General features: G+C 35.1%; 1 long non-coding RNA gene across 1 annotated transcript; it reads right to left on the bottom strand.

The window, feature by feature from the left end:
* Positions 1 to 1,359: 1,359 nt before the first annotated feature.
* On the bottom strand, positions 1,360 to 6,367 carry LOC133179880 (uncharacterized). The gene is made up of 2 exons (XR_009720200.1): positions 6,147 to 6,367; positions 1,360 to 1,763 (listed from the first exon to the last, which is right to left on the bottom strand). It is a non-coding gene; the product is annotated as an uncharacterized LOC133179880 (long non-coding RNA).
* Between the last annotated feature and the right edge of the window lie 7,680 nt (positions 6,368 to 14,047).

Below are 14,047 nucleotides of genomic sequence, written 5' to 3'. Positions count from 1 at the left end.
GATAAGAAACAAACACACTCAATTTTGTAATTCATATTCGATTATCTTGTGATTTATTTTTGAAATTGTGTATACTTCATAATTATATTTAAAAAATCCCTGTGATTCATATTTAATTATGCCAAAAGTTCATATTCGAAATCTTGTTACTGTGTATTTTTAGGAATGTCAAAATATTTATTTTCCTTAGTCGACTATTCGATAACATTATTCGAACGATAGTCGAATATTCGGAGCATTTTCTTAAAATAAAATTTTAATATTTCAAACCTCACTTGTAAATGCAGGAGGTATTTATAACAAAAAAAAAACCTTTTTACCTCATATATACAAAAAAGTAACATCAATTGCCTCTGTTGCACATAGATGTTTGCAGGCACCTAACGTGTGGGCAGTGTGTTTATATGAAATAATTTTAGACCGTAAATTATTCATATAACAGTTTTTATTTTAGCAAGCATAAAAAAATTGCCAGCATGATATTTTAAAGTTTACAAAAATAAATGGAGAGGGGGGGGGGGTTAATACACTATCTACGCCTTACTCTTTGAATATATGTATTGCTAATAAAATTAATTTGGAAAGATATACATATCACTACTTCAAATAAAACGTTTTATCATAATTATCAATTTATCTTTCATGGAATTTTATTCAATTATTCTCCATTGCTATAGCAAATACGCCGGGACAGTCGATGTGTTTGTTCATCACAAAAATTTGAACATTGGTCATAATTTTTTGTTTAGTTTATCAATTTCAAGAAATATTCATCTAATAGAAAATATATAATAATTTTGAGAAGATCGGACTCTCATATTCCACATATGAATTACGAATTACAAAATCTTTCTGAATTTATTTTTTTATCTTATGACCTTGTCAGTGAAATTTGATATACTTATAAAAAAAAAATAACCCTGACCTAAGCTTAGTATGGAATGAGATATATGTTTTCATAACTGACCTGTGCAATACCCGTGACAAAACTATAACAAGTCACTGGAATGTATATAGCCTAATATCTTTGACCTTGGCATTTGACTTTCTTTTTACAAAACTTTTAATCCTGGCCAAAGCTTTGTACCTGATGAGACAGGACTTTAATATTTTCTTGTACATGAACATAGCTGTAACAAGACCTTCCAAATATACTTTGATTTTTAACCTCATAAACTTGACATTGAAGTTTGATCGACTTTCAAATCATAACTCGATCCTTGGTCCTAAGCTTTTAAACAGAACATCCCACTTTAAAAATATATAATAATTTTAAATATGATGAGCCGCCACGACAGTCACAATATGCCATAGACGATTGCATCCCAACCAAAAAGAAAAAAAAACAACAAAAAACGATTAAAGACATTCCATATCATTTCCATGCAGTGAAAATACACTGGGTCTCCTTCTTGACAACATGACAGCTAGGGTTTGTAGAACACAAATTTTGGCACTATTATCCTACTGTTCTACTGTCATGAACATAGAAGAAATTTGAACTTTGTGTTGGTTGCTCTTCTTTTATGATAATTTTTAAAATTTCACACTTTATTGATTAATTATGTAGATATGTATATCTTCACATTTTCTCTGGAACAAGTAAACAACATAATGGAATTTTTAGATTTCTCTCGATTTATGCAATAGAGGAATCAGGATACATTGGCATTTACAATGTAAAGATAGTTCCACACAATTATAAATCTTTGTCCATTGTTATAAGTTTCTATATCCTTTGCTTCCTCCTTGACAGGCTTACACTACAAAATAAAAAGTAAAAAAGATCAATATAACATTAGAGTCAATGCATCTTAATCACAATAAAATCATTATAGTTCATTAAACAACTCATACGTTCTCCACAAGATGTTACGTTTATGAAGACACCCTAAAAAGTAATTGGATTCATTTTCATAATGCAAACTATGTTGAAGGTCACCCTACTAAAAAGATGGGAACTAGACCCTGCACGAGAGAAGAAAAAACCGTGATGAAGGGTATATAGACCCTGGTGATTGGTATACAGAACCTGGTGGTAGATAAACTGACCCGAGTGATGGGTCAAGAGACCCTGGTGATTGGTATACAGTACCTGATGATAGATAAACTGACCCTGGTAATGGGTCAAGAGACCCTGTTGATTGGTATACAGAACCTGGTGATAGATAAACTGACCCGAGTGATGGGTAAAGAGACCCTGGTGATTGGTATACAGTACCTGGTGATAGATAAACTGACCCTGGTAATGGGTCAAGAGACCTGGTGATTGGTATACAGAACCTGGTGATAGATAAACTGACCCGAGTGATGGGTCAAGAGACCCTGGTGATTGGTATACAGTACCTGGTGATAGATAAACTGGCCCTGGTAATGGGTCAAGAGACCCTGTTGATTGGTATACAGAACCTGGTGATAGATAAACTGACCCGAGTGATGGGTCAAGAGACCCTGGTGATTGGTATACAGTACCTGGTGATAGATAAACTGACCCTGGTAATGGGTCAAGAGACCTGGTGATTGGTATACAGAACCTGGTGATAGGTATATAGACCCTGATGATAGTTATAGATGGTGGTGGGTATATACAGACCCTGGTGATAAGTATAGAGACCCTGGTGATAGGTATACAGAGCCTGGTGATGGGTATACAGACCCTGGTGATGGGTATACAGACTCTGTTGATAGGTATACAGTTCCTGGTGATAGATAATACAGTACCTGGTGATGGGTATAGACCCTGGTGATGGGTACTCAGGCCCTGGTGATAGATAATACAGACCCTGGTGGTGGGTATACAGACCCTGGTGATGGGTATACAGACCCTGGTGATGGGTATACAGACCCTGGTGATAGGTACATAGACCCTGGTGATAAGTATACAGACCCTGGTGATAGGTATACAGACCCTAGTGACAGATAATACAGACCCTGGTGATAGGTATACAGACCCTGGTGATAGGTATACAGACCCTAGTGACAGATAATACACACCCTGGTGATAGGTATACAGACCCTGGTGATGGGTATACAGACCCTGGTGATAGATAATACAGACCCTGGTGATGGGTATATAGACTCTGGTGATAGGTATACAGATCCTGGTGATGGGTATACAGACCCTGGTGATAGATAATACAGACACTGGTGATGGGTATACAGACCCTGGTGATAGGTACATAGACCCTGGTGATAAGTATACAGACCCTGGTGATAGGTATACAGACCCTGGTGATAGATAATACAGACCCTGGTGATAGGTATACAGACCCTGGTGATGGGTATACAGGCCCTGGTGATAGATAATACAGACTCTGGTGGTGGGTATACAGACCCTGATGATGGGTATACAGACCCTGGTGATAGGTATAAGGACCCTGGTGATAGGTATTTAGACCCTGGTGATAGATAAAACGGACCCTGGTGATAGGTATACAGAATCTGGTAATAGGTATACAGACCCTGGTGATAAGTAAAGAGACCCGGGTGATAGGTATACAGACCCTGGTGATAGGTATACAGACCCTGGTGATGGGTATACAAACCCTGGTGATGGGTATATAGACCCTGGTGATGGGTTTATAGACCCTGGTGATGGGTATACAGACCCTGGTGATGGGTATACAGACCCTGGTGATAGGTACATAGACCCTGGTGATAAGTATACAGACCCTGGTGATAGGTATACAGACCCTAGTGACAGATAATACAGACCCTGGTGATAGGTATACAGACCCTGGTGATAGGTATACAGACCCTAGTGACAGATAATACAGACCCTGGTGATAGGTATACAGACCCTGGTGATGGGTATACAGACCCTGGTGATAGATAATACAGACCCTGGTGATGGGTATATAGACTCTGGTGATAGGTATACAGATCCTGGTGATGGGTATACAGACCCTGGTGATAGATAATACAGACACTGGTGATGGGTATACAGACCCTGGTGATAGGTACATAGACCCTGGTGATAAGTATACAGACCCTGGTGATAGGTATACAGACCCTGGTGATAGATAATACAGACCCTGGTGATAGGTATACAGACCCTGGTGATGGGTATACAGGCCCTGGTGATAGATAATACAGACTCTGGTGGTGGGTATACAGACCCTGGTGATGGGTATACAGACCCTGGTGATAGGTATAAGGACCCTGGTGATAGGTATTTAGACCCTGGTGATAGATAAAACGGACCCTGGTGATAGGTATACAGAATCTGGTAATAGGTATACAGACCCTGGTGATAAGTAAAGAGACCCGGGTGATAGGTATACAGACCCTGGTGATAGGTATACAGACCCTGGTGATGGGTATACAAACCCTGGTGATGGGTATATAGACCCTGGTGATAGGTTTATAGACCCTGGTGATGGGTATACAGACCCTGGTGATGGGTATACAGACCCTGGTGATAGGTACATAGACCCTGGTGATAAGTATACAGACCCTGGTGATAGGTATACAGACCCTGGTGATAGATAATACAGACCCTGGTGATGGGTATACAGACCCTGGTGATGGGTATACAGACCCTGGTGATAGGTATACAGACCCTGGTGATGGGTATACAGACCTTGGTGATAGATAATACAGACCCTGGTGATGGGTATATAGACTCTGGTGATGGGCATACACACCCTGGTGATAGGTATACAGACCCTGGTGATAGGTATATAGACCCTGGTAATAGCTATACAGTTCCTGGTGATAGATAATACAGTCCCTGGTGATGGATATACAGACCCTGGTGATGGGTATACAGACCCTGGTGATAGATAATACAGACCCTGGTGCTAGGTATACAGACCCTGGTGATGGGTATACAGACCTTGGTGATAGATAATACAGACCCTGGTGATGGGTATATAGACTCTGGTGATAGGTATACAGACCCTGGTGATGGGTATACAGACCCTGGTGATGGGTATACAGACCCTGGTGATGGGTATAAAGACCCTGGTGATAGATAATACAGACACTGGTGATGGGTATACAGACCCTGGTGATAGGTACATAGACCCTGGTGATAAGTATACAGACCCTAGTGATGGGTATACAGACCCTGGTGATAGGTACATAGACCCTGGTGATAAGTATACAGACCCTGGTGATGGGTATACAGACCCTGGTGATGGGTATATAGACCCTGGTGATAGGTACATAGACCCTGGTGATAAGTATACAGACCCATGTGATGGGTATACAGACCCTGGTGATAGGTATATAGACCCTGGTGATAGATAAAACGGACCCTGGTGATGGGTATACAGAGCCTGGTGATGGGTATACAGACCCTGGTGATGGGTATATAGACCCTGGTGATAGGTACATAGACCCTGGTGATAAGTATACAGACCCTGGTGATGGGTATACAGACCCTGGTGATAGGTATATAGACCCTGGTGATAGATAAAACGGACCCTGGTGATGGGTATACAGACCCTGGTGATGGGTATACAGACCCTGGTGATGGGTATATAGACCCTGGTGATAGGTACATAGACCCTGGTGATAAGTATACAGACCCTGGTGATAGGTATACAGACCCTGGTGATAGGTATATAGACCCTGGTGATGGTATACAAACTATGGCAATACATAAACAGACCCTGGTAATAAGTATACAAACCCTGTAAAAATAATTAATTTATAAAAGAAATATATGATAAATGCATAAATAAATCAATAAATAAATGCAAAAATAAATCAATCAATCAATAAAGAAATAAAAAATAAAGAAATAAATAAAAATACGAATAAATGAATGCATAAATAAATAGATAAATAATAAATAAATAAATAAATAGAATACGAAATAAATGAAGGAATGAATATAATAAATAGATAAACAAACAAATAAATGAACTTCTTAATGAATTAATCAATTACTTAATTATTAGAATAATAAATAAATAAACAAACATGCATACAAATTAATAAATCAATGAATTAATTAATAGATAATTAATTAATGGATGGAATAATTAATAAATGAAGGAAAGAATGTTATAAATGAATTTAAAAAAAAATACAAATATATATTTTTTAATAAATTAATCAGTTACTTAGTTAATTAATTATAAGAATGATAAATAAATAAATTAAATAAATAAATAAATAATTAAATAAAAACTAACTGTAAAGTTGATTCATTTATTCTTCTGCTTTTTTAAATAAAAGTTGATCGAATTATGCAAAAATTTCTGCATCTGACTATAGTATCATTCCGCATTACTAGTTTCCATTATATATTCCGAATTTCCTCTCTGCTGTTTTCCGATCTCGATGGAAATTTATTTCACGCATGCGCTCTGCCTGGTTATAGAGGCTGGTTACGAGATCCAAAACAGCATACATATTATACCTCTTTGTGGAGGTAAACGCAAACGTCTGGATGATACAAGAGAGTCTACGACGATCTTTTTGGTATACCGATCCCGATGCATTTTTATAGTATTATAATTTTCAGATAATATGGTAGCTATATAACATACAGTTTCAAGTACAGTGTCATGAGCTCATAAACGTGATATAAATGCTAATTATCAAAACCTTGCCTCTCAAAATAAAAAAAACAAATTAAATCAATAATCCGGAGTATATTTGCAAAGTAGGTCAAAGGTCAAGATGGACTGTAACCTGGTACTTTTTCATAGTATTTTATGGTAAACAGTACACATGCTTAATAATATAGACTTACCTCTTAAATGTCAAAGATATGCTTTATATCGGCACAATGAACTATTTTGAAAAGTAGGTCAAAAGTCAAGTTCAAAGGTCACGAGGTCGGTAACTGTGGTATTTTACAAAAGCCAATTGCCAAGCAATATGTGTGCAAGATATCAAATCTATACTTTTTTTAATAGTTTTCAAGATATAGAGTGTGATAGACGAACAGAGAGACAGACGCCGGGTAAAGTGATCCCCAAGTGTCGCTCTTCTCTGCAAGCGACACAAAAAATATGTCATTTAATATATATATTTATATTTTGCGTAAGCTAAACCTCTTTAAAGAGGTTCATTCTTTTAAATCAATGCGAAAATTTAGTACTTTTACAATTTTTTTTCTGAAGAAGGAATGATAGCTCTACCTGAACTCTGTTTAACAGTTTAGTGATACTTAATCTTTCAGTAATTTGAATAGAGGTTTAATTTACTTGAAGACAGGTGTACATGGTCATCACAATCAGACATTATTCAAACGTTTGAGTACACATGTACGGTTATGCTCAATTCGATTAAACCTGTGTGAAATTCCATATATATATATATATATATATATATATATATATATATATATATATATATATATATATATATATATATATATATATATATATATATATATGTTTACCCCTTTATCCGGTGGACATCACTCATTGATATTTTTGTCATATCCCACTGCTGGGTACATACCTCTAATTATTTTTAGAATCGGTAGGAGAAGAAAGTAGTGCAGAAAAAATTACAAGTTCCTTAATTTGTAGACCTGAATAAAAAAAACTGTGATAAGGTATTAAATTGAGCCTCATACTTGTTGATAAGGAGTATGTTCCCTTGCAAAAAAGCTTGTCAGATGTAATTTATCAAGAAGATCAGCAGAATTATTTTATGTATTATAACACCAGTGAGAAGTCTTGAAATCCCCTACTTTCACTTTCATTTTCAGAGGTTAACGCAGACAGACGCATTTTGCCGGAAAACGAATCTGACATGCCACCTCGAGATTTTAACCAAGGAAAGACAACTTGATGTGCTTTGATTTGAGGGGTCACTCAATGCTGAACGAAAATTAGGGACATTGCTATGTGAAGAAACGTTAACATTGCCGCCTATGGGAAAACAATTAGTGGGCTGTACCCTGCTGTGACGTCCGTCACAATGGGTTTTGCGTGAAATTGATGAAGTAAATTAATGTGGATTCATATATACAAAGAATCACGTTGTGTGTGTGTTTTTTTTATTTTTTTACATCCCTTCGCCAAGGCTCGGGAATAAAAAAAAAACACACAACTCATTCGATGAAAATCATATCGAATCACAAATCATAGAGATCATATATATATATATAGATATAGATATAGATATATATACATGTATATATATATACGTTAATTTTTATGAGAATTTTACATACACTATATTGTAATTTTACGTACACTATATTGTGGCTACTCTTTTTTATGCACATATTTTCAAATGAACTAAATAGGTATACATGTAATTGAATTATGCTTATCTTCATGTAATAGAAGAAATGTGTGCAAGTATATGGGACGCATTGTGAAGAATTCGGAAGTCGACATACCTGACAGGTACACTATACGAGAAGTCTTGTGATGTTTTCTCCTAGTAATGTAGCTTACGTGGGTTATGAAGGTCATGTGTGTTATTCTTAATGAAGAGAAGGCAAGCCATTTAACAATGAATTTTAACCGTTTTATCCCGATTTCTTATTCGATAAGCTGATATTATGAAAAAAAATCTTTGTAACTGAGTCTTGAGAGAGAGAGAGAATGTAATCTTTTAAATTATATAATTTATTTGAGCAATAAACATAAAAAAAATTAGGAACACATTATACTTTGTATATAACTTCACAATTGATAAAAAAAAAAATTTACCGTGATAGTAATCCTGGTGATAACGCCATGGCACAATCAAGCAAAAGCGTATGTATAGTAATTATGGCAGAAATTGACAAACTAGGATACAAGTATATATTTTAACCTGTAGATATTCCACAGTGTATAGGCCTTATGTTTTATTTCTGGGTATTTGTTCTATTTTTGGATTTCTGCTTAAAACACAAATACCATACAAAAGTCGGAGTTCGTAAATAACACCTTTATAAAGACAGATTTAATACCTACGAGGAAACTGCATTTCATGATACAGTGACTTGTGTCAGAATTGAGAATTGAAGAACTTTACGAGTATTTAATGTTATTTTAATACCCCGTAATCGAAGATTCAGGGGCATTTAGGGTTTGCCCTGTCCGCTGTCCGCAAAAATGTTAACCTTGCCCATAGCTTTTGATTGCTTGAAGCTATGGCTTTCATATTTCACATGTGTATTCCTTGTGACACCTTTCTTCGAGTACCTACATATTTAACCTCTTGATCTTGGGATTTGACCACTTTTGCAAAACTTTACCAAACTTTAACCTTTGCCATAACTTTGGAACAGTTGGTGCTAGGGCTTTCATACTTCACGTGTGTATTCCTTGTGAGAATGCCTTTCATTTGGTGTAATATTTTTTACCTTTTGAAATTGGAGTTTGACCCACTTTTCTAAAAACTTTAACCTTGGTCATTTCATATTTCACAGGTATATTCCTTGAGACAAGACCATTCTTTGGATACTAACATTTTTTTATCTCTTGACCTTGACCTTGCAGTTTGACTTGCGTTTGTAAAACTTTAAGCTTTGCCATAAGTTGCCATACGGGGGCATCAGTGTTTCACAAACATTTTTTTAATTATTATTTTTTTAGGTATACAGTACTTTGAATTCTCTCTGGTTTCTAGGAACATTGTATTTATAGTTCTACTATTTCGTGTGCATAACCTAAAAATAAAGTAAATGATGAACATAAAGAAAATTATGTCAGTTAATAAGTATTTATAGTTTGTGAAAACTAAACCTACATGTACGGGTATGATCAGTTACATTATTTAAACCTGTTTGAAATTCCATTTGTGGCAGTAAATAAAGAACAATCTCCTTAAATTCAATTGCGATGTTGTGTCCTGGTGACGTAGCTTACGTGGGTTATGAAGGTGATATTTGTTATTCCTGATGTGGCAGTCCCGCCATTACTGACACATTTAATCTCCCTGAGCAGGTGATACAGTAATGTTAACATTTATATTCTCCACATATATACATTCTGTAGTGATAATTTGATTTCACGTCGAGACATCAGTATGAAATTCGATAAACAATTTGTTATTTGCAAAAACCTTTAACAGGCAAAAACATTTTCATCCAAATATCTGATAAGATATTTTCCCCATTTTTATTCTGAGAACACACACACATATATTCAAAGAAAGAGAGAATTCTTTGTTATTTTGATTGATTCTTCCTGTGTGTATTTTCTGAGAAAATCAATAAATGAAAAATAACTTATAATTTCAAAACAAAACATAATAAAGCAAAACACTCCCACCCACCCCAAAAATGTTTTGCTCCCCTATGGCAGCTCATTGCCAAGGTAAGAGTTTTTTCAAATGAAGGCAAAACGCCAAGGTCAAGGCTAAGACGTAAAAAATGTTAGTACCCAAAAAAGGTCGTGTCACAAGAAAAACATATGATATATGAAAGGCCTAACACCGACTGTTTAAAGGTTATGGACAAAGTTTAAAAAAAAATTTTAACAGTAGATCTAACTCCAAGGTCAAGAGGTAAAAAATATTGGTACCCAAAGAGAGGTGAAATATGAAAGCCCTAGCACTAACTGTTGGATAACAGGGGCATAAAAACAACAAAACAATATTTTTATTATCATTCTAATTTCAGTAAGTATGAATATCACTCACATGATTTTTCCTTTAAATAAAAGTACATATCAAATCCACTTCAGAAACTGATTAGTGAGAATGATCCCAGGTAAGCACTGTGGCATGTAGGCCTCATAGTGTGCAGATATTCTGTCGACGTCATTTGTCTTCGAAACAAGGGAGCACTTTCCCCCCTTGAGTACAAAGTCAATATGAATTCATCTGACAATGATAGAAAAAGTGTCATATTAGCATTGATTACGACATTTCTGGGTTATAATGATGAATTGTAAACGCAGACGTTAATCGGTCTGGGTGATGATGTTTCCCAATTGAATGCATTATTGTATTTTATGTGGTATCTGCGTTTTTTGTTCTTTTTAAAAGACTATAAATAACTTGAATATTTAAGAAGGGAGTTCTAAACAATCATCATTATGACACTTTTCAATAAGAAAAGAAAATATGGGAACCTTTCATTTTTCTGTGTAAAGCAAATCATAATGCCCGAGGAGTTCTCGATAATTCTAAATAACGAGACTAAAAGGAGACTGTAAATGGATCAGGTAAATTATTCACAATAATATTATAAACTATAGCTAGGAAGTAGGGATATATTGCTTGGCACGTGGAGACACGATAAACAGAGAAAGTTTTCATCATTTTTCAGTATCAGAGGACTTAAAGTATCCAGAATTTAGTTTAACTTCTCAATCAGTATTCATAGTTTAGTTTCATTTATTATATTTTTCGCTAATTTTGGATGTATAGAACTTTCTTTTCTGACAAACATGCATGAATCGATACTTTCAAAGTCATTGTTTCCCATGGTAATTTAAAGGAACAGACAAAAGCAATGTTCTGTTTCTGTCAAATGTCTTTTGCTTCTAACCTACAACCTTTGAATGAGAAAAAGAGACAAAATGTCTGGAATATTTAATTGACAATACATTTGTAGGAATAAAATGTTGTTTGTTTACATGAAAATGAACAGTTGCAACATTGCAGAAAAAAAACCCTAAGCGGGTCAATGTTACAATCGTTCACTATAACAAAGAACATTTTTTAAAATTGTTTATGTTAATATTCCTATTAAAATTATTCATGTAAAGTGGGTGAAAATATTAATGGAACAAGGCAATTCAGAGAATTTGTGTCTCCCGCTTAAGGAAAAAAGAAGAGCATGCGCAGATCTAGGAAGGGGGGAGGGTCGAACCCCCTTCCCCTGAATTTGCAGAAATATTAAATGTATACATGTATAATGAAGCAAATAAAAAATGTCAATATGGATATATAGATTTGATTGCTTACTCTTTAATATGTTTACAGAAAATTCTTTTTATATAAAATGTTTATCACACTGTAATAATGATTTTATGAGAAGTTTGTACACGCCAGACGTCAGAACTTCTTCATTTCATTTGTTGAATACTATCATTTAGTAAATCGAAAAAAAAAGATTTCAAAAACAAAAACAAAATACAAAAAAAAAAAACAAAAAAAAAAAACGGGATCGTCCGGGATTTGAACACGGGACCACTCATATGCTCAGCAAGAATTTGTTTTAATCTTTTATTAATAATCATCATGATATACATTATATTTTTTTTTTTAAATATTCATAACAGAGAAACAAATTCTTCATTAAGAGAAAATTTTTTTTAAAATCGACCCCCTGTTGGTCTCCTGCATAAAAATCAAAATTCCGAAATCCTATTGAACATAAAGACAACATTAATCATTTTTCGGATGATTTGGCATAAAATGTAACAGGATTTCTGAGGATATATATAGACAAACAAGTTGAAACAAAAATATCAACAGTCTCGTTTAAAGTCATAATTTCACAAGTTCTATGGTCGATACAATTACCTTCTCAGCAATCTATCATTAAGTCAAATGCTGAATGGCGTTTTTCCTACTACTTGTTAGGCCATTATTCACATACCGGATTTTTCCTTTTTCCTGATCATGACAAGGAGCACACGGCGGGTATGACAGGCCGGCAGGGGAAGCTTACTCCTCCATGGCACCTGATCCCACCTCTGACGTTTTAGAGGTCCGTTTTTGTTCTGTTCCTGATTTATATTGTTTGAAAGGACTTTTGAGCTTGAATACTGATCGTTATCTCCATTTTTCCCCTTCCAAACCTTGTTAATAAAATCATGTTTCATTAAATGTTTGCATTTCACTTGAAACGATCTGCTGTTGAAGGAAGGACAAATAAATGGTATGAAGACAAATTATAAACATTCTTTAAATGAAAGTTCAAACAGAGAACCTAGCTTTTTTCTTAATTTTTTTTTTATTTCATATATTTCTGACTTTTAAGTAAAAGACACCGGATTATATCTGTCCTTTTCTCTATTGATTGCGACATTTCTGGGTTATTGAGACAGATTGTAAACTCAGGCGTAAATTGATTTTCGTGGTGCTGTTTCAAGGGGAACTATAATCGTATTATATGGTGTTTTCAAAATATTCAAGGCATTAAAAATTCTGACGTCATATCTCGACCAAAAGAAAAAAAAAAAGAAAGGAAAACCACACACACACATACATAGAGAAGCATTCCTTAATTTTCATTCACACCATGCAGTAACTACATTTCTAGAGAGAAAGAGATAGAGGAGGGGGTCACGAAGAGAAAATTGTAAACATGTACTTTTGTTAACGACATCAATGACCGTATAATCATTTCCTTCCAGAATTTTTGACGTCATATACTTCCTACAGAATCTCGTTTGTATACGTATATCATGAGAGGAAGTCAAGTGGAGGATATTGCTACAGGATGTACATTAAAATTAATCCTCTATTCAACAAAAAACTAGATGCTTTCATAAGACAGTAATACCCGGACTTAGTGTTTGCCTCTCAATGTACTCACCTTCATATCTGGATGAAAATTAAAATTCCGACACCTAAATGCACATCTACAGGACACTCCCATGCTTCTTCCAAAATATGATTGGTGGGCTACTGTGAAAAATGTGCGAGGAGTTCATGGAACTAGGTTTTTGTTAAAAAAGAAAAAAAAAAACAAACATTTTTTACCCCGTTTGACCCCACACTGAAAATCAAAATTCTGAAACCTTATTGCACACCTACAGGACACCATCAATCATCATTTAAAAGATTATTTGGCTACTGCAAAAAATGTAAACACGGTTTTTGTGGAAAAAATCTTTTTTGACAACCATTCATCCCAGGGTGAAAATTGAAATTCTAAAACCTCATTGCACATCTAAAAAAAAAAACACGGACAATCACATTTCAAAATGTGAATGGGCTACTTCGAAAAACACAAGAGGAACCAGGTTTTTTGCAGAAAAAAAGATGCTTTTTGAACCCGTATAGCCCCTAGAGTGAAAACCGAAATTCCGAAACCTTTTTGCATATCTACAAGATTCCACCAATTATATTCCAAGAAATGAATTGGTCACTGCAAAAAACGTAAGAGGAGTTTAGGGAACCAGGTTTTTGTAGGAAAACGTCGTATTTGGACCCAAAATTGCTCCCCCCACCCCCG

Source organism: Saccostrea echinata, unplaced genomic scaffold (assembly GCF_033153115.1).
Source record: "Saccostrea echinata isolate AGI-Se365-2 ecotype Australia unplaced genomic scaffold, CSIRO_AGI_Sech_v1 ptg000001l, whole genome shotgun sequence".
In the NCBI taxonomy this organism is placed as follows: domain Eukaryota; kingdom Metazoa; phylum Mollusca; class Bivalvia; order Ostreida; family Ostreidae; genus Saccostrea; species Saccostrea echinata.
Note: the sequence above shows the minus strand (reverse complement) of the source record. Positions and strands in the feature narration are given on the sequence as shown.